This window comes from Narcine bancroftii, chromosome 9, assembly GCF_036971445.1.
Source record: "Narcine bancroftii isolate sNarBan1 chromosome 9, sNarBan1.hap1, whole genome shotgun sequence".
Lineage (NCBI taxonomy): Eukaryota > Metazoa > Chordata > Chondrichthyes > Torpediniformes > Narcinidae > Narcine > Narcine bancroftii.
The window spans coordinates 38,418,527-38,437,431 of record NC_091477.1 but is presented as its reverse complement, the minus strand read 5'-3'; the positions used below and the strand labels follow the sequence as shown (position 1 = coordinate 38,437,431).

General features: G+C 37.6%; 1 long non-coding RNA gene across 13 annotated transcripts in view; it reads left to right on the top strand.

Annotated features, from left to right (window-relative positions):
* Window positions 1-18,905, top strand: part of LOC138743442 (uncharacterized) — a 284,588-nt gene that overhangs the window by 172,552 nt on the left and 93,131 nt on the right. For 12 of the 13 annotated variants that reach the window (XR_011344885.1, XR_011344886.1, XR_011344892.1 and 9 more), the window contains one exon: window positions 6,121-6,293. The exons of the other annotated variant lie outside the window; for it this stretch is intronic. This is a non-coding gene — a long non-coding RNA (uncharacterized lncRNA). The remainder of the gene's footprint in view (window positions 1-6,120; window positions 6,294-18,905) is intronic. 13 annotated transcript variants of the gene reach the window in all.

Genomic DNA, 18,905 nt, shown 5'->3' with positions numbered 1-18,905 from the left:
AGCTACAAGAAAGGAAACTTGGAAAAAATTGGGCTAACTGAAACTGGAGAAATCAATGTTAATGGAATCTGGTTGGAGGCTGCCCCGACAGAATACAAGGTGTTCCTCCAATTTGCAGGTGGTCTCAATCTTTCAGTGCATGCAACCATAGACAGACGTCAATAAGAGAATGGGGTGGGGAATTGAAATGGGCGGCCACTTGGAGATCTCGGTTATTGCGGTGGACAGAGCAGAGATTCTCAACAAAGTGATCTCCTAGTCTCTCTGCTGTAGAGGAGACCACAAAAGGAGCACGAGATGTAGTAGATGACCCCTGCAGATTCTCCATTGAAGTGTTGCTTCACTTGAAAGGACTGTTTGGGGCCCTCAATGGTGGTGAGGGAGGACGTGCGGGTGCAAGTGGAGCACCTTGTCTTCAGATCAGCAGTGATAAATACATGAAATAAGATCTAAAAATCAAGGAAAAAGAGATGTTGGAAATCGGAAATAAAACAGATGCTAGAAATCTGAAATAAAACAGAACATACTCAAATAATCAGACAGTATCTGAGGAGAGGGAAACAAAAACTAGTCTTTTTCCAGATGTTGCCTGACCTGTTGAGTGTTTCCATAATTTTCTATTTTTATTTTGTTATAGTAGAGTCTATGCAATATTCTCCACTTTTAAAGGTATTGAAACCAAAATTTGGAATCGGACAGTAATCACAAGAATCTGTAATATCACACTTTTAATGTTGATGTTTCTTGGGCAACTTAGGGAAGGAGTGATATTTCTGGTGGAACTTTTTGATTAGAAAAATCAGATGGGGGGGTGTGGCAAGATGGCGTAGGGAACAGACGTGCCTTCCAGACCTCTCCTGACTCTGATTTATTGTTTTGTCTTTAAGTGCCTGATAAAGTTCTTTTAAAAGTTTATAAATAATAAGAGGTGTTGAATTAGTGCCTAATGGTTTATATGCAAAAAAAGGGTAAAAGAAAACATCAACAGACTGTTAAAAAACTACATTTTCCGAAATTGTCTGAGCCTACTTGTTTACAAGAAGCCAGGACTCAGCGTAGAATGGATCCAGAGGAAGACGTACAGAGTTCGGCATTGAAACTCCGTTTTAAGCCGGTGAGGCTCTTTGAAGGTCGCATTCAACAGCTTTCAGACCAAAGAGCTGGACGGGTGCCAGTATTTCACACTACGGCCACTGTGAGTGCTGTTACTCAGACTTTGACAGTTGAATCAGCTGGGGCGCCACCAGCTGGAGAGTTAAAGAGCTGTCATTCGACTGCTACAGTGGTGGCGCTGCAAAATGCATCTTCAGTTACAACGGTTTTTCCAGACATCAATTCAGTGAAGATGATTAAAGAGATTTGGCTTAAAGATAACTCTGATCTTCAGTCTCCTGGCATTGCTGGGGGAACTTTGAGAGGGATTTTTATACCAAGTCAAACTGCTAGAAAAGATACTAAATTAAGGGAAGGGACAGAAGATCCCATGGTCTCTAAGGAACAGCAAGACCCCATTATGCCTGAATCTACTTCTGTTGAAATGTCTGTTAAGGATCTTGAAGATAAGATATATTCTGTATCGAGTCACTTAGCTAATTTTGTGAACCTGTTTATTTCCAAGATTAATGCGATGGCGGAAGTCATTAATGGAGCTTTTAAGCTTGAAACCATTGAAAGATTTGAAATGTGTGATCAAGGTTTAGTCGATACACAGGATCAACTGCAAGATGAAAATAGAATAATTGAAACATTGCAGATCCAAAATAAAAATTTAGCAAAAAAGGTTGATTATTTGGAGAATCAATCTAGACGGAACAACGTGAAAATTGTTGGTTTGCCAGAAGGCATAGAAGGACCAGATCCAAGAAAATTTTTTACTGAATGGATTCCACGAGTGTTAGGACAGGATAAATTCCCTGAAGGTTTAATACTGGAACGTGCTTATAAAGTTTTAAGAAGAAAATCTTTTTCAGGACAGAATCCAAGATCTGTTTTGATCCGTTGTTTAAATTATTGTGACAGAGAGGCAATTTTACGTACGGCTATTAGAAATGCCCAGCAAAATAGATCTCCTTTGATGGTTCAGAATAATCCTGTTTTCTTCTATCAAGATTTGAGTCAATAAATTATGTTTCAACGACGCGAATTTAATTCTGTGAAAGAACAGTTGTGGAAAAAAAGACATAAGGTAACATTCAGGTATTCTGCGGTACTGAAGATTTTTTAGGATGGAAATTAGCAAAAATTCTTTGACAATCCTAAAGAGGTTATGGACTTTGCTCAGTCTCTACCAATCATGCAGTTTCAGGAACGATGTAGTCCTTCAAGATCTCAAAGAGAGTAGAGATGTAAGGTGGGATCCAGATTTTTAAAAGAAATGGAAGCAATGGTGACCGAAGTGGTAACGTTGATTTAAAAAAATAAATCTTTTATTTTTTTTTTGAGAAGAGTTTAAATAGTTTAAATAATGATGATAGTTTAATGAAATGGGAGTTGGGAGAGGGAACTGGGTGGGCACTATTTTCCAGAAGTCATCAGCTACCTGTGAGTTATCTCACACCCAATATTTTGGGGGAGTTACCGCTTTGGGTGGTTTAAACAGGAGGAGGTAGTTGTGACCTCCGACCTGTTTTTTTTCTTTTTAATTTTTGGGTTAAGAAGTGAAGGTTTTTTTTATTATTTTTTTAAATAAATAAATTTTTTTAAAACTCTTTTTGTTTTCTGATTGTAATTGAGAGGGAATTAGGAGGGTTTTTTTCTCTTTTTTTGGGGGGGGTTCTCTTTTTTCTTTCTTTTTTAAGAGGATGATGTCACAGAAGATAATAAGTCAAAAATTGAGGATGTTGAATTAGATGAAGAGGAAGATGAGGGGAAAGGAGATAAGAAGAAAAAGAAGAAAATTAAGTACAAATACATTGAGGGAGAAGAGTTTAATAAAATTAAGTTAATTTCTATAAAGAATTTTGAAGATGTTATAAATGAAGAATATGGAGAATTTTATAAGAGTTTGAACATTTTTTTCTTTTTTTTTCTTTTTTTATATAAGGGGAGGGGAAGGGAATAAAAAGTTTATCTAATTGTTTTTCTAAGGGATGTTTTTGTTCTCTCAATTAATTATAAAGGAAACTTGGTATTAATGGAAATTCTGTATTTATGTATTATTAATTATGATTTTTTTGTATAACAGATATGTGGTTGATATATGATTTTAATATTTGAACTTAGTTTTAAAGTGGATTTCATTTGTTAAATACATGTATTATGTTTTATTTAAATATATGTTTAAGGGTATTATTTTAGTATTGATTTTTTTTGTTGTTAGTAATTTTTTTGTTAAGTTTTATCCTTTTTTTGTAAGTGGGTTTTTTTCTATTTTATTTACAACATTGTTAATTAATTCTTCACTCTTTATTTTGGGGGGAGGGTTGGACTAATTTTAAATTAGATGATTAATGTTGTGTTATAATTATTGGGGAGGTTAATTTGTGTAGTTTAATGATGTAGTATTCTAATTTTTATTATCTTATTTTTTATTATTTCTTTAAATGTAATTTTTATTTTATTCATGTCATAAAATTTTAAATAAAGTTAAAAAAAGAAAAATCAGATTGCATGTATCCAGTGTCTGGAGGCTGTGAGTGGCCTTAAAATTCCAATTATAACAATGGAATGTGGTGTGAATTGTGAACCCTTTTTGTGTAGTCATACATGGTAATTAATTCAATCCCTTACATGTTGTAGCCTCTTCATTTAATTCAAAAGCTAGAGGTGTAGCTATCTTGATAGACAACAAACTTCCAATTAAAATACAAAATGCAGTCTCAGCCCCTGCAGGAAGATATGTTATAATTCACTGTCAATTTTTTTTCAGAATATTGGACTTTTTGAATATATATGTACGCAATGTAGATGACAAAAGGTTTATACAGGAAACATTTCTGCACTTGACAAATGCATATGAGAATATATTAAATGGTTGGGCCTTTTTTTGTTTAGAACCAGTCTTAGACTGGTCTACCAGGGTTATAGTGTAGATTATAGCAGCTAAAGCAACATTAACATTGATGAAAAGTTTAAATTTAATAGATACTTGGAGAAAATTACATCTGAGAGAAAGAGATCATTAATTTTATTCATGTCGATGTGATTCTTATTCTCAGATCAATTTATTTTTGGTATCTGTGCACAGCTTCAGGGTAGAATCCAACAAACAAAATATAAACCAAGAACGTTATCTGATCATTCTCCTCTATTAATAGCAATAACAATAGTGGATAGAGGAGAATCAGTTTATAGATGGAGGTTTTACTCTATGCTATTAAAAAGAAAGATAATAATTTTTTTGAAACTAATTCTAATTGGGTTACAAATAAATTTATCTTATGGGATGCAATGAATGTAAACATATATAGCCAAATAATAAATTATACCTCAAAAATTAAGAAGAATTTTATGAAGAAAATAGAACAATTGGAGATGGACTTAACAGGGTTGGAAAATGATTTACAGAGGCAAGTTAGTGAGGATAAATGAAGATCTCTTATTAATAAAAATCTTCAATATAATACTTTATAAACATATAGAATAGAGAAAGCAATGATGAGAAAAAAACAGAGGTTCTATGAATTGGGTGAAAGAGCACATAAAGTTCTTAGCAGTTAAAGACAGGACAGGTTTCGAGAGCAATTATTGCAATTAAGAATGATTCTAATGTACTCATAAAACTTCAAGAAATTAATGAAAATTTTTAACAATTTTATACAAAATTATATCAGTTGGAATCTGTAAAAGATGATGATTAAAATAAATAATTTTCTATCTCAAATTAGTTTACCTTAATTGAATTTGGAAAATTGAAGAAAATTGGATGCTCCTTTCACTCTAGGGAAGCATTGAGTTCTTTACAAAGTAATAAATCTCTGGGAGAGGATGGGTTCTGGCCTGAATTTTACAAAGAGTTTTTATTGATTCCTCAATTTATGGAAGTGCTAAGACAGGCAGAGGAAACACATACTTTACTCATATCTTTTAAAACAGCAATAATAACTGGGATTCCAAAAAAAAACACAGATCCATTAAACCCATCTTCATATAGATCTATATCTTTATTAAATGCTTATTATAAAATATTAGCAAATCAGTTGGCAAAGTATTTACCGAAGTTAATAAATATGGATCATGTTGGTTTTGTTAAGAAAGGAAAGTCGGGAGAATCAAAAAGATTTTGTGAAAATTGCATTAGTAGCTGCAAGAAAATGTATAGCAGTAACATGGAAATCAGATTCACATTTGTGATTGGATAGATGGCATGCTGAACTTTGCAGTTGTATACCTCTCGAGAAGATTACATATAATTTAAGAAACTGATATGATTCCTTCTGGAAAATTTGGTGTCCTTACTTACAAATTGTAGATATTAATTTATAAAAGCTATCCCCTAGATCTCTGAGAATCTTATCAGCTACTTGGTGTCAATTAATTAATGTATGATTAAAATATCAAGGTATACATTTAATGAAATTATGGAAATTTTAATAATCAGGTGTGTTTTTTCTTTTTTTAACTTTTTCTTTTCTTTCTAGTTTTAGTTTTTCATACTGTTCTACCTTTTCTTTTCTTTGTTTTTGGGTTTATTATTTGAGGGGAAGGGGTGGGATGGATATGGGCAATTATCCATGCAAAAGACATGTTACAATTATGTGATATATGATTGATGTATTTTGTATTTGGATTAATATATGTATGGAATATAATTAAGATATTTTTAAAAATTAATTCAATCCCTTGGAAGCTCTAGTCAATATTCCTTCTTAAGATTCAAACCATGCAAATTCTACACAGAAAGCACTTGAGGTCAGGGTTGTTCCAAGGTCTGTCACATGCAATCCATAAGAGCCTTCTGGACATCTTGATTATGTGATACATGTGAAATAATAGATTGCACGATTTTATATTGCAACTCCTTTAATCAAACGGAATTATGCTTTATAATGTGAATGGCAACATACAAATGTTCAGTGTTGCGCATTCATATATTTTTTTGAATTTAAAAAAATGAATCAATGTTACCGTAGGGATTAGTGACATTTTTATTTACTTTTTTCTGCTCTCCCTATAAAACAGATTGGATTGGTTCCCTTGTCAAAGGGATAGCATGATGCAAATGAATTTGAGTATTCGAAGGATTGGTGGTGAGGCTTGCTGGAAGTGAACTGAATGAATCTTTTCAGAGACAACTCAAAACGAGGATATCCTGTTATCTGTTGGGTGTGCCAATTCAGCTCCTTCAGCTTGAGGTTAGTAACCCTTGTGAATGAACTCCCCATTGGCACAATTCTGAATGGAAACAGTATTTCAAAGCAACCCTTTATGACAAGAAGGCAAAGGAGGAAAAACCCAACACCCAACCCCAACCAACCAATTTTCCCCTGCAGCCGCTGCAACCGTGTCTGCCTGTCCCGCATCGGACTTGTCAGCCACAAACGAGCCTGCAGCTGACGTGGACTTTTACCCCCTCCATAAATCTTCGTCCGCGAAGCCAAGCCAAAGAAAAGAAGAAGGAAAACAATAGTGTTTTCCAATATGACTTTCTATTATGAGCAACAAACATTATTTAATCAAATGGCAATATACACAGAAAGAAACATTTTCAGAAGTAATCAGTATTTAGAATAACCTTTTGTCAAAAAAGCTTCTTAATTGAAGTATAAAGTGCAAAATTTGGTGACAAGTGACAACAATAAAACTAGAAAAACAACTATATAACTGAGTTGAAATTAACATTCCAAAATGCCTTTGAGCATTTGATGGCTTCCTTACTGTTCAGATCCTTTTAGAATTTAGGAGTCCCCAGCAGAGCTAATTGACTGCTTTTATAAGGATCCACAGAAATGATCCCTATCTTTACTCTTGTCATGTGTGACCACGGAGTGCAGACAGACCCATTCATTGTTTTCACTTACAAATGAATCAATAAAAATGCACCACCGGGTGTCACTGAAGTGGCTAAATGCGGCCACTGAGTTTGAAGCTGGTTAATAATACAAACTTTGAAGTGAAAATTCTCCTAATGATTGGACTTGCTGTGCACAATGATTATATGTCACAAACAAACAATGCAATTTGATGGAACCTTTGCACTTTGCACAGGATGCAATTGTTGATAGACTTCTCAATAGTGACCTGAGTGAATCGTGTGGCCAGTCCCTACTGAGAAGGACAGGACCCTGCGGAGTACGGGAATATGACCCATTCCCTATAATGTTTTATCAATTTAAAATTTACAGACATTACCTGATCATCTGCTTACACAAAAAGGCCACATTTACACTTCACTTTGAAAACTCAGTACCTTTTACTTCCAGACAAATAATATTTCAAAAACACAAAGCAGATACACAAAAAGATTCCTATACAGTATTCTAAATAACTTCTGGCACACACCCATCAATTGATTTGGTTTGTGGTTGTTTTAACATTCTTGTTTGTTTCCTTTTAAGTTTTATGGGGTGTTATAATAAGCATGAAAAAATTCTGACAAAATTACAAGAATAATGAGAGAAATTCCACTTAAGTTTTGTTTTGTTGCTTTTTATGATCATTTAAATTGTCAACTCAATTTGTATATGTACGACATGATCTTTATTTCCCAAAAGGGTAAGGGAGATTATCAAGAAGCAATATCCAAAAAGGACCAGAAAGCACAGAAGACTCTGGATGTTGGAATATGGAGCAACAAAAAATCTGCTGGAGGAACTCAATAGGCCAACAGGCATCAGTGGGAGAAAATGAATTGTCAATGTGTTGGGCCAGTACCCTTCATCAACAAAGTCTTGATCAAGAGTTCTGTCCAACATGTTTTTCTCACTGATTAGTGCTAGATTAACATAGTAGCAAAAATAGCATATGCTACAGGCCCCATGTTAATCGTTTGCTCTGTAACTTTATGTACTATGAATTATAAACACTTAAACATTTTCATTTTCAACTTTGTGCAGTAGCTCTGAGATGCCACACTCCCATGGTATCTGTGTAAGGTTTAAGGTTAGCGATTTTAGCCAATTATCACCTTTAATCTGGATTATTCACACAGTAATTTACTTGGAGTGTGGTATCTCAGAGCCGCTGCACAAAGATGAAAATGGAAACGCGCCTTAGCTGAGCAAAAAATAATCCTTAGGCCCTCAGTCAGCTGGCTGGTTTCGGTTACCTGTTGAGGGAGCTACATGCTGCAGATAGCAATGAGCAGTAGAGCCAGAGATATTGGACGACATTATGCTTCGGGAAGTGCAAACCTAAAGCGAAGGAAGTAAAAGAAAGAAGAGACCAACTTGTGATATATACAATGGAGAAGTTGATAGAATATTTTGATATTCGTGGTGATGGTGCTATAATGGCTGAAGCTGGAAATGTGGGAACAGCTAGTAGAAGGCTTACAGCTACAGCCAGCAACCACTGAATGCAAAAGAACAAGTATTCCAATGATATTGGTGAATGGCCAAACAATCTAGATGATTGTGATAGCTAAGGGAAGTGATGACAGTCAACATGTTAATAGTGACTCCTCTTCATCCATGCAATTGTATAGCAATGAAAAGAAACCTCGGCACTGTCAAAAATTTTACTTCACACATGTTCATAAACTTACAAACAAGCAGCAGGCAAGAAATTGGTTATGCAATTCAGAAATCAAAGGAAGCCTATTCTGTTTCCCACGCAAGATTATGACTTCAGGATCTTCAAAGTTTATTGAAGATAAAAAATGATTGGAAAAATGCAAGCAATCTATTATGTCAACATGAAGAAAGCTCCTCACATAGACAAGCTTTAATTTCACTGGTGTTGCACAAAAACAAAGGTTTGCATGTCGATTCCTAACTTAAGAAATAAATGGAGACTGAACAAAATATTGGCGCACACTTGAAGAGCGAACAATTGAAGTTACAAAGTTTTAGCAATACGAGGCCTTTCATTTCGTGGTAGTGATGAAACTGTTGCCTCTCCTCATAATGGAAATTACTTGGGGTTGTTAGAATTACTGGCCAAGTTTGACCCTTTCCTGGCAGAGCATATAAATACTCATGCAAACAAAGGAAGGGGACATAAACCCTACCTAGCTAAAACAATATGTGAGGAATTCATCAATCTGATTGGATGCAGCATACTGGATCATATTGTCTGTGAAGTGGAGAAATACAAGTATTATTCTGTTTCATTGGATTCTACTCCACAGATATCTAATGTGGACCAGCTGACTTTGAGTGTGTGCTATGTTTTGCCATCTGGACCAGTTGAAAGATTTGTGAAGTTTTTGGATATGGAAGGTCATAGTGCTGAACAGCTCACTCAAATTTTACTTGACTTTTTAAAGGAAAATGGCATGGATATAAAAGACTACCATGGTCAAAGATATGGCAATGCCAGCAACATGAATGGCAAGCATGAATTAAAGTGCTGAATGAGTTTGCACATTCACTAAATTTGGTTTGAAAATGTGCAGCTGAATGTTGTCATAAAGCATTAATTTTCTTTGAAAATTTGGAGGAAGCCTGTACACAATTTTTTCTGCTTCTGCCTTTCGATGGGATCTCCTTTCTGCTGCATTATCTGATGGTGGTGATCATTTACCCATTGTGAAAAGAACGTCAGATACCAGGTGGTCAGCTCATGCCACTGCAATAAAAGTACATTTTTCACAGCTTTTCAGCAATAAAACAAGTTTTGGATGAATTATCAAAAAAAAAGTGATCAGAAAGCAGAGTGCCGACAACAAGCTTGTGGACTACCTTCAACCATGATGAAGCTGGAAATAGGAATAATGGTCATATTGTGGGATCAAGTATTTTCAAATGATCAGTGCTTCTTTGTAATCTTCTGGCCAAGTCTTGAACACAGCTTACGTACTCTATGAATCCTTGCATGGATATATTCAAGTAATGCAATCTACTTTTTCAGCCCTTGAGCAAAAAGTCAAGGATATGACCGAGTGTGAAGATTATCCACAACAAACTCGAAGAGAAAACAAGCAAAATCATGGGTCAAAACAGATTGAACAATCCCACTCTAATGAACATTGAGCATGAATTTGTGCGTGAAAGAAACATTTCAATAAATTTGCTCATGGTATATCTAGAAAATGTAGCTTTTAAATTGTAGTTTTGTTACTTTTGGCATTTGAAATTGATACCTACATGTAAGTAATGCTAACAGTGTTAGATAATAGATCTGGGTTGGGGGGGTGATTGGTAGTAAATATGAAAGCTTAAAGGGGTGGTAGCGAAAATTATAATAATCTTTCATCAAGGATGTAATCACTGAATATATAGTGATCTGAAAAAGCTAGCATCATTTTGTTAAGAATAAGTTCAATTGTTTTTGAAAAGATAATAAATGAGGTTGGCAACGTTGGGTGAGTAAAAATGTTGACTCAAAATAAAAAAATCATTAAGATGAATACTTGCAAAAATAATAGGAATTTAATCAGATGGAGTCACAGACGAGTTCCAAAGCAGCTAAAAATTATACAATCCCAAGGGAAAACAATTTATCTGCCTGATGAGCTTAAAGCGCATGTGCACCCCCTCACTCCGCCATTCCAAAAAAAACAATAGCATGCAATTTGTTGTGCTGCCATCCCGTGTTTACAATAGGCCATGGTAGACTTTCTTCGAGTCACCAGAAAGCCAGGCGCGGAGGACCTATGTCCTCAGGTCACCAGCACCCACATCAGTTTGTATCCATTCATAAAATGCACGAGGCTGCTGGCTGCATTTGCAATGTTTTATCGCTTTGAGTTCATCTCTCTCCTCTGAATTTAGCTCCCTCTGGCATTTGGTGTCCTACTTGCTCCTTTCATTTCTCTTTTAAACGACTGAATTGTTTTAATATTCATGTGTATTTTTTTTAATTTAGGGCCAGGGGCCCCATTATAACATATACTCAGGCCCCAAACTTGCTTAATCCAGCCCTGTTGCTAATGCTTCTCAATCCACCCAGATCTTCCAGCAGATTGTTTGTTGCTCCAAAATAAAAAATTCATTTCATGCTGCCTGCCAGAGATCAGCAGTCAGAGAGATCGTGGAGATTTCCAAGAATAATGGACATTTCCAATATTGTGAGTGCCATTTACATTATATTGCAAGCCACATCAACTTAGAAAAGTGCTACATCAAATAAGAATTCTACTTCAGTGTGCATCTGGTGAATGCTCCTTTCATCTGAGACTCCACGTTTCAGCAGATTGGAGTGGCTGCTTTCTGATAGTCGGTGAAATGTACGCTGAGCTTGAGGTCTTAAGGTGCATGAAAGCTGTTGGTGAATTTCATCATTAACGTCTCCCATTACTGAGATGCAACTCTTGAGAAGTGGTTCATGTTTTCCAAGGTATTGTGGAATTTTCTTCTCAGAGTATGCTGTTGTACTGCCAATTCATAGTGAATATTTGATTTGCGAATGTTAGTTCTACCACTCATTTTCTTCTATTCTTCAATGAATGAATTGTCATCAATTGGAGCTTGGTACAAACATTGCCTGTAGACTGCAGATTAATAACTGAAGCTGGCTAACCCTGTTACTGAAGTGAATGGACAATAGATTGATTAGTTTCCCATTTGACCTGTTGGTTAGCTGTGCTCCAATGGAAAGCTCGTTGGAATGTTTGGGGGAATGATGTAGCCTTGCACGATAGAACATTGCAGTACAGAAGAGAGGACCATCGCCTCTTTTGGTCTGTGCTGAACTATTAATCTGTCTAGTCCCCTCCATACCTCTCCTATCCATGTACCTGTCCAAATTTTTCCTGAGGCTGCATTCATCACTTTAGCTGGCAGCTTACTCCATACTCCTACATCTCTGAAGAAATCCCCCAAATGTTCCCGCTAAATATATCCCCTTTCACCCTTAAACCATGTCCTCTAGTTTGTATCTCACCTGAGTGGAAAAAGCCGGCTTGCATTAATATCCATCATAATTTTGTATGCCTCTATCAAATCTCCCCTCATTCTTCTATGATCCAGGGAATAAAGTCTTAATTGTCTTCTCCTTTCCCTGCAACTCAGTTCCTCAAGTCTGGTTACATCCTAATAAATCTTCTCTGTACTCTTTCAATTTTATTGATATTTTTCTTGTAGTTGAGCGACAAAAGATGCACACAATACTCCAAATTTGGCCTCACCAATGTCCAAATCAACTTTATCATATCATCCCAACTCTTATACTCAGTACTTTGATTTATGAGGACCAATCTTGCCAAAAGATGTCTTTACAACCCTATCTACCTGTGAGAACACTACATTCAGGGAATTATGTATGTACATCCATATCCAGATCCTGCTGTTCTGCTGGGTTCAGAATTCAGATGTATTGTAAAAGTACATACATGACCCCGCATACAACCCTGAGATTCTTTTGTCCTGCAGGTGAGGCAGAATTACAAACTCTGTAATGCAGAAAGAGAAAAACATCAATAAATTGCAAAAGTAAAAGTCCTTGAATGAATCCCTGATTAAATTTATTGTTGAGGATTCTGATGGTGGGAGCCTGCTCCTGAAAGAGGTGGTGAGAGTTTTGGGGCATCTATACCTCTTTCCTGATGGTAAAAGTGAGAAGAGCATGTGCTGGGTGATGTAGATCCTTAATCTGCCTGGTCCCACTGATCTGCACCCACTCCATATCCCTGCATACCCCTCCCATCCATCCATGTACCTGTCCAAATTTTTCCTGAAGGTTAAAATTGAGGCTGCTCTCTGACAGCATCATTCCCTGTAGATATTCTTGATGGTCAGGAGGGTTTTGCCTGTGATGTCCTGGGCTGTGTCCACCAACTTTTGCAGGGCTTTGTGCTCAGGGCTATTAGTGCCCCCAAACTAGCAGCACGCTTTCCACGACACATCACTAGAAATTTTTCAGAGTTTCCAATGTCATATCAAACCCCTGTAAATTCCTGAGGAAGTACAAGCTGACAATGCCATTTGTGTGTTGGGTCCAGGAAAGATCCTCCAAGGTAGTGACTCCGAGAACTGAAATTTGCCCACCCTCTCCACTCTGATTCCCCCAATGATCATTGGATCATACATCTCTGGTTTTCCCTTCATAAAGTGAACAGTCAACTCTTTGGTTTTGGTTGCATTGAGTGTATGGTTGTTGTTGATGCACCATTCAGCCCAATTTTCAATCTCCATCCTGTATGCAGACTCATTGCCCCTTTTTATACAACCCACTCCTCAAAGCCCTTCCATTTACCATGCATGTCTTGCCTTGGATTGTCCTTCCAAAATGAAACACCTCACTCTTGTCTGCATTAGAATGCAACTGATATTCTGCAGTTGGTGCAGATCCCTCTGCAAGCTTTTAAAGCCTTCTTCATTGTCCTCTATACCTCCCATCCCTGTGACACCTGCAAACTTGCTGCCCCATTTTACTAAATTATCATCCAGATCATTGATATAGATCACAAACAACAAAGGACATAGCACCAATCCGTGAGGCACACCACAAATCATAGGCTTCCAGTCAGAGAGGCAATAGTCCACTCTCTGGCTTCTTCCACAAAGCCATGTCCAATCTAATTTACTACCCAACCATGAATACGGAGTGACTGAGCCTTCCTGACTAAACCACCCATGTGGGACCTTGACGAAGGCCTTACTAAAGTCCATATAGACAACATTCACAGCCTTTTGTTCATCAGCCTTCCGGATAACCTCTTTGAAAAGCTATCAGATTTGTGAGACATGACCTAGCATGCACAAGGCCATTCTGACTATCTCTATTAGTTCTGACTATCATTCTCTAACTATCCAAATACTGGTATATATAATCATTTAGAACACCTTCCAATAACTTGCTGGCTACTGATGTCAGGCTCACTCGCCTAACATTTCCTGGGTTATTTTTTTGACCCTTTTTTTAAACAATGGAATAACATGATCTGCACTCCCGTCCTCTGGCTCCTCACCTGTGATTAATGACATTTTGAATAAATCTGCCAGGGCCCCTGCAATTTCTGCACTAGCTTCCCGCACAGTCCAAGAGAATATCTTGTCAAACTCTGGGGATTTATCCACCTTTATTTGCTTTCAGGCACCAAGAACCTCTTCCTCTTTAATCTTTTATGACCTCAACGCTAGAATTTGTGTCAGTTTCCCAAGTTAATATAGATGCGAAAACCCATTTCAGATTCCTCTATCTCTTTTGGCTTCATACAAAGCCAACCACTCTGATCATCAAAAGAACCAATATTTTCCCTTACTATCCCTTTGCCTCTTACTATAGCAGTGGAAGTCTCAGAATTTTCCTTCACATTGTCTGCCAAAACCTCATGCCTTCTTTTATCCTTCCTGATTTCCCTCTCAATTTTTTTCTTGTATTTTTTAATACTCATCAAATACCTCATTTGCTCCTTGATGCCTATACCTGCTGTACACCCCTCTTCTCTCTCCAATATCCTTCAACAACTAAGGTTTCTTATGCCTGGTAGATTTGCCTTTAATCCTGACAGGAACATACAATCTCCATACACTTAAAATTTCACTTTTGAAGGCCTTCCACAGTGAGTATATCACTGCCAGAAAAAAAATCCCTAGCCCAATCCATGCATTCTAGATCCTTTCTCATTTCCTCAAAATTGGCCTTTTTCCAATTTAGAATCTCAACCCTATTCTTATCCATAATTATCTTGAAATTAATAGCATTATGATCACTGGACCCAAAGTGTTCCCCTACAGATACTCTGTCACCTGTCTTGTTCCCCAATAGGAGACCCAGTATTGCACTCTCACTAGTTGGTGCCTAGATAATTTAAAATCCTTCATGAGCTTATTTGGAAAACTCAAAGCCATCCTGTCCATTTTACAGGGTAGGAGTCTTTGTCAATATTTGGTAAACTTAAAATCATCTACTATCACTATTTTGTTTTCTGAAGCTGTCTACTATTTCCCTGCGGATTTGCTCCTCCAATTTTCACTGACTATTGAATGGCCTATTATATAATTTCATTAATGTGGTCATATTTTCCTATTCATCAGCTCCACCTATATAATCTCAGTAGATGAACCTTCTTGTCTGCCTCCCAGAGCACAGCTGTGATATTTCTGTTGACGAGCAATGCTATTCATGCCCCTTTCATCCGTCTATTGCATCTGAAACAATGGAACCCCAGTCCTGCCCCTCCTGCAACCACGTTTCACATACTGTCTAAATTCCATGTTCCAATCCATGCTCTCAGCTAATCTGTCTTTCCTACAATACTCCTTGCATTGAAATAAATGCATCTGAGAAAATTATATTTGCCATGCATCACCCTTTGATTTCTGTCTTTACATGCAGTCTTAACAGTTTTTCCCTTCTCCACCCTCCCATCTGTTCTGACACTTTGGTTTCCACCCCCCTGCAAATCTAGTGTGAACCCCCACAACAACACCAGCAAACCTTCCCGCAAGAACCAGCAGACCTTCCCGCAAGAATATTAGTCCCCCTCCAGTTGAGAGGCAAACCATCCCACCAGTACAGGTCCCACCTTCCCTGAGTGAGAGCACAGCGATCCTGAAATCAGAAGCCTTCCCTTCATGTAATAAGCCAAATTTCTAACCTCACTAGCACATGGCAGTTTTCAATGCTGAGATCACAACCCTGGAGGTCTTGTCATTCAACTTCACACCAACAGTAACTCCCTGAATTCTCTTTGCAGGATCTCATTACCCACACTACCCACATCATTGGCGCCTACATAGACCACAACATCTGACTATTCATTCTCTTGAGAATGCCTTAAACTCATTTGGAGATATTCTGGACCCAGGTATTTGGGAGGCAAAATACCAGGTGGGATTCTCAATCATTTCCACAGACCCTCTTCACTATTGAACCCCTATCAAAACAAATCATCTCCTCCCTCCCTTTCTTAGTCGCAGGGTCAGTCTCTATGCCAGACACCTGACAGCTATGGTCATCACCCTCAACAGTATCCAAAATATGTTACTGAGGGGATCAGCCACACAGGAGTATCCTGCATCACCTATCTGTTCCCTTTCCCTCTCCTGACTGTCACTCAGCTACCTTCCTCCTGCCTTCAAGTTGTCAGTATATCCCTGCACCTCCTGTCTACCACTTCCTCAGTCTGCCAAATGATCTGAAGTTCATCCATCGCCAATTCCCTAACATGGTTTGTTGGCTTCCCTGACTATCCACATTCTGCAAGAGGACCATATCCCTGACCTGGCTGCCATTTCTGCTGTGCCTCCTTGCTGAATCCCTTTGTTCCTCAACAGGGTTATCCTTACCTCAATTCCTGTACCATCACCTTTCAAGCCAAAGCCTGTAAATTTCACTCAGATTGGACAACTCCCACAGTGGTTGTTCCACTGATGGTCCCCTTGCCATTATTGGTCTGCAGCTAATCAGCCAATGGAGAAATTTAAACAAGCACCTACCTTTCCCAGTGCTTTTTATACAATCCTCTTCTTGTTCCAAGTCTTGCTCTTGAGTTCCCAACGAGATGCTCAATTGAATTAGGATTGAATGCATGCTGGTGATTGCAGGTTGTTTGGAAGGACATTAACTTCACTGAAGTAAACTACAGATGGTCTTGGTCAGCTAACACAAGCAAATGTGGACTTCAATCTCCCTGCTGGAGGTTATACTATCTTAGTCCTGGCAGTATCAATCGAGGGTGATTGGTTGACAGGCAACTGTCAGAGAAATTGAGACTGGGAGACTTAACAGCACCGTTATAGCTTCCTTGGCGCTGTACATCAGCAATCCTTGCAATCTGTTGGAGTCAGCAAAAACAATGTCAAGCCTCTCTGTACATTAAAATCCACAGCCATGTGAAGATAATCATAAGAGGTTCCATTGCTGCATACGTATTGCTGCTACCTGTACTGCAATGGCATCTGCATCACTGGCTATAACACACTACGTTCACTGAGGTTAGGTCCATCAGTGTCAATTAGGTTTCTTCCATGTAGGCTTTATATTCTGTCAAAACCTTGTGCTAAATTGGAGCTAGATTACTTCACGTTCAACCTCAAGGTTCGCTGAGTTTTTCATTATTGTGCATTCCCATTGGGCTGGAACTTTTGTTCAGAATCGCTCATTGCCCTGTTAATCTGATTGGTGGAGTGGCCATTGTGGGATTATGCAACGTCAATGCGAAGAATACTTCAATTATTTGGTGAACTTTCTACCTTGGCCTGATTTGCTGAATAAAGTCCATGGTCTGATGGGAAGAAACAGGGAAAATTTCAAAGTTAGTCATCTCAGGTAATTCTTTAAGAATTCCTAACCAAAACCTCAAACACATTACAGCCTTTGGTGAGGGCAGCAGATCCAAACCCTTTTGTCTATTAAATATTTTTGGCGTAAAATCTAAAACCAGCAAAGGATCATACCACTTTCAAAATCTTCAAAAATAAATTCTCCTCACCAAACTCACATGGCTCCCATTTTACAACAATTATACCTCACTGACAAAAGGCAAAGGAGGAAAAACCCAACACCCAACCCCAACCAACCAATTTTCCCCTGCAACCGTGTCTGCCTGTCCCGCATCGGACTTGTCAGCCACAAACGAGCCTGCAGCTGACGTGGACTTTTTACCCCCTCCATAAATCTTCGTCCGCGAAGCCAAGCCAAAGAAAGAAAGAAGAAGAGATTATAAATGTTGTATTACTTTGGGATAGATTTCAATTTAACCCCAGGCATAAAACTATTGATGTGAGTGATCACTGTTATAGAAGCTGCCTGAAGCAATGAAATCAATGGAAGTAAAGACTGGCCAGTTTCTGTAATGGGCAAGTGATTGAAAATCTATCCTTTTATCTCTTTACAGTTGATTATGGCTCATTTACAACTCTGATTCAATGCCCTGGGGCTGCTCAGTTTATGGTTAAAGCTGCAAAGTGAATGGAAATTTGCTCTCTTCCTTTGAAAAAAACACCAGGGTCAGAATTTATTTTCATGCATGTGTAATAGATTTAACCAGAGGTAGGTCCAATTAAAACCAGGACCAATTTGTCACAAATAATTTGATTGTGAAATGGTGATCACGTTTCATTCATGTGGGCATATACAATTTACATGGACGTGCTCAAAACTGTGTGGATATGTTAGGTACTAAAAACTGTGTGGATATGTTAGGTACTAAAAACTGTGTGGATATGTTAGGTACTAAAAACTGTGTGGATATGTTAGGTACTAAAAACTGTGTGGATATGTTAGGTACTAGCAATTGGGTTCATATCCAGACTACACTGCTGGACTGAGGACATTTTTTAAAAATATTTGACTTAATTTCACCCAGCTTTGGGAGAACTTCATGCAATATTGCTTTTAATATAAAGTCAAGAATTGTTCTCACTGTATTTGTTGTCTTATACCACAACATCACCCTGATAATGTATTGAAATTCTTCTTGTGTTGCTCTAGCTACACCGGTATATAAAATACACAAATAAACCATAAGTATAAATTAAATTACTGCAGGAGGCAAAAATGAATCATATAGAATGAAAAATATTTACAGTTCTATTTAGCGTTCAAACATGTTACAATTCTGCAGACAAACCTTTGGAGAAACACAGGAAACTGCAGATGCTAAAATCTGAAGCTAAAGACGATTTCCTGGAGGAACTCAGAGTCAAGCAGTCAGTCATTGAGTTGTAGAGCATTACAGGAAAAAAATAGGTCCTTTGGCCCATCAAATCACTCAGAAATGAGTTCAATAAATTGTTACATCTTGAGGAAAATACAGGAAATGGAGTTGATACTCAAAGTGCGAATGAAGAAAAATATCAAAATCTTATTGGATGGAAGAACAGACCCAAAGGGGAAAAGGCATACTCCTACTGTATTTTAAAAAAATATTCTTATGCTTTATTTGTATGAGTCCTTTGCACTCTCTCCAGTTCCAC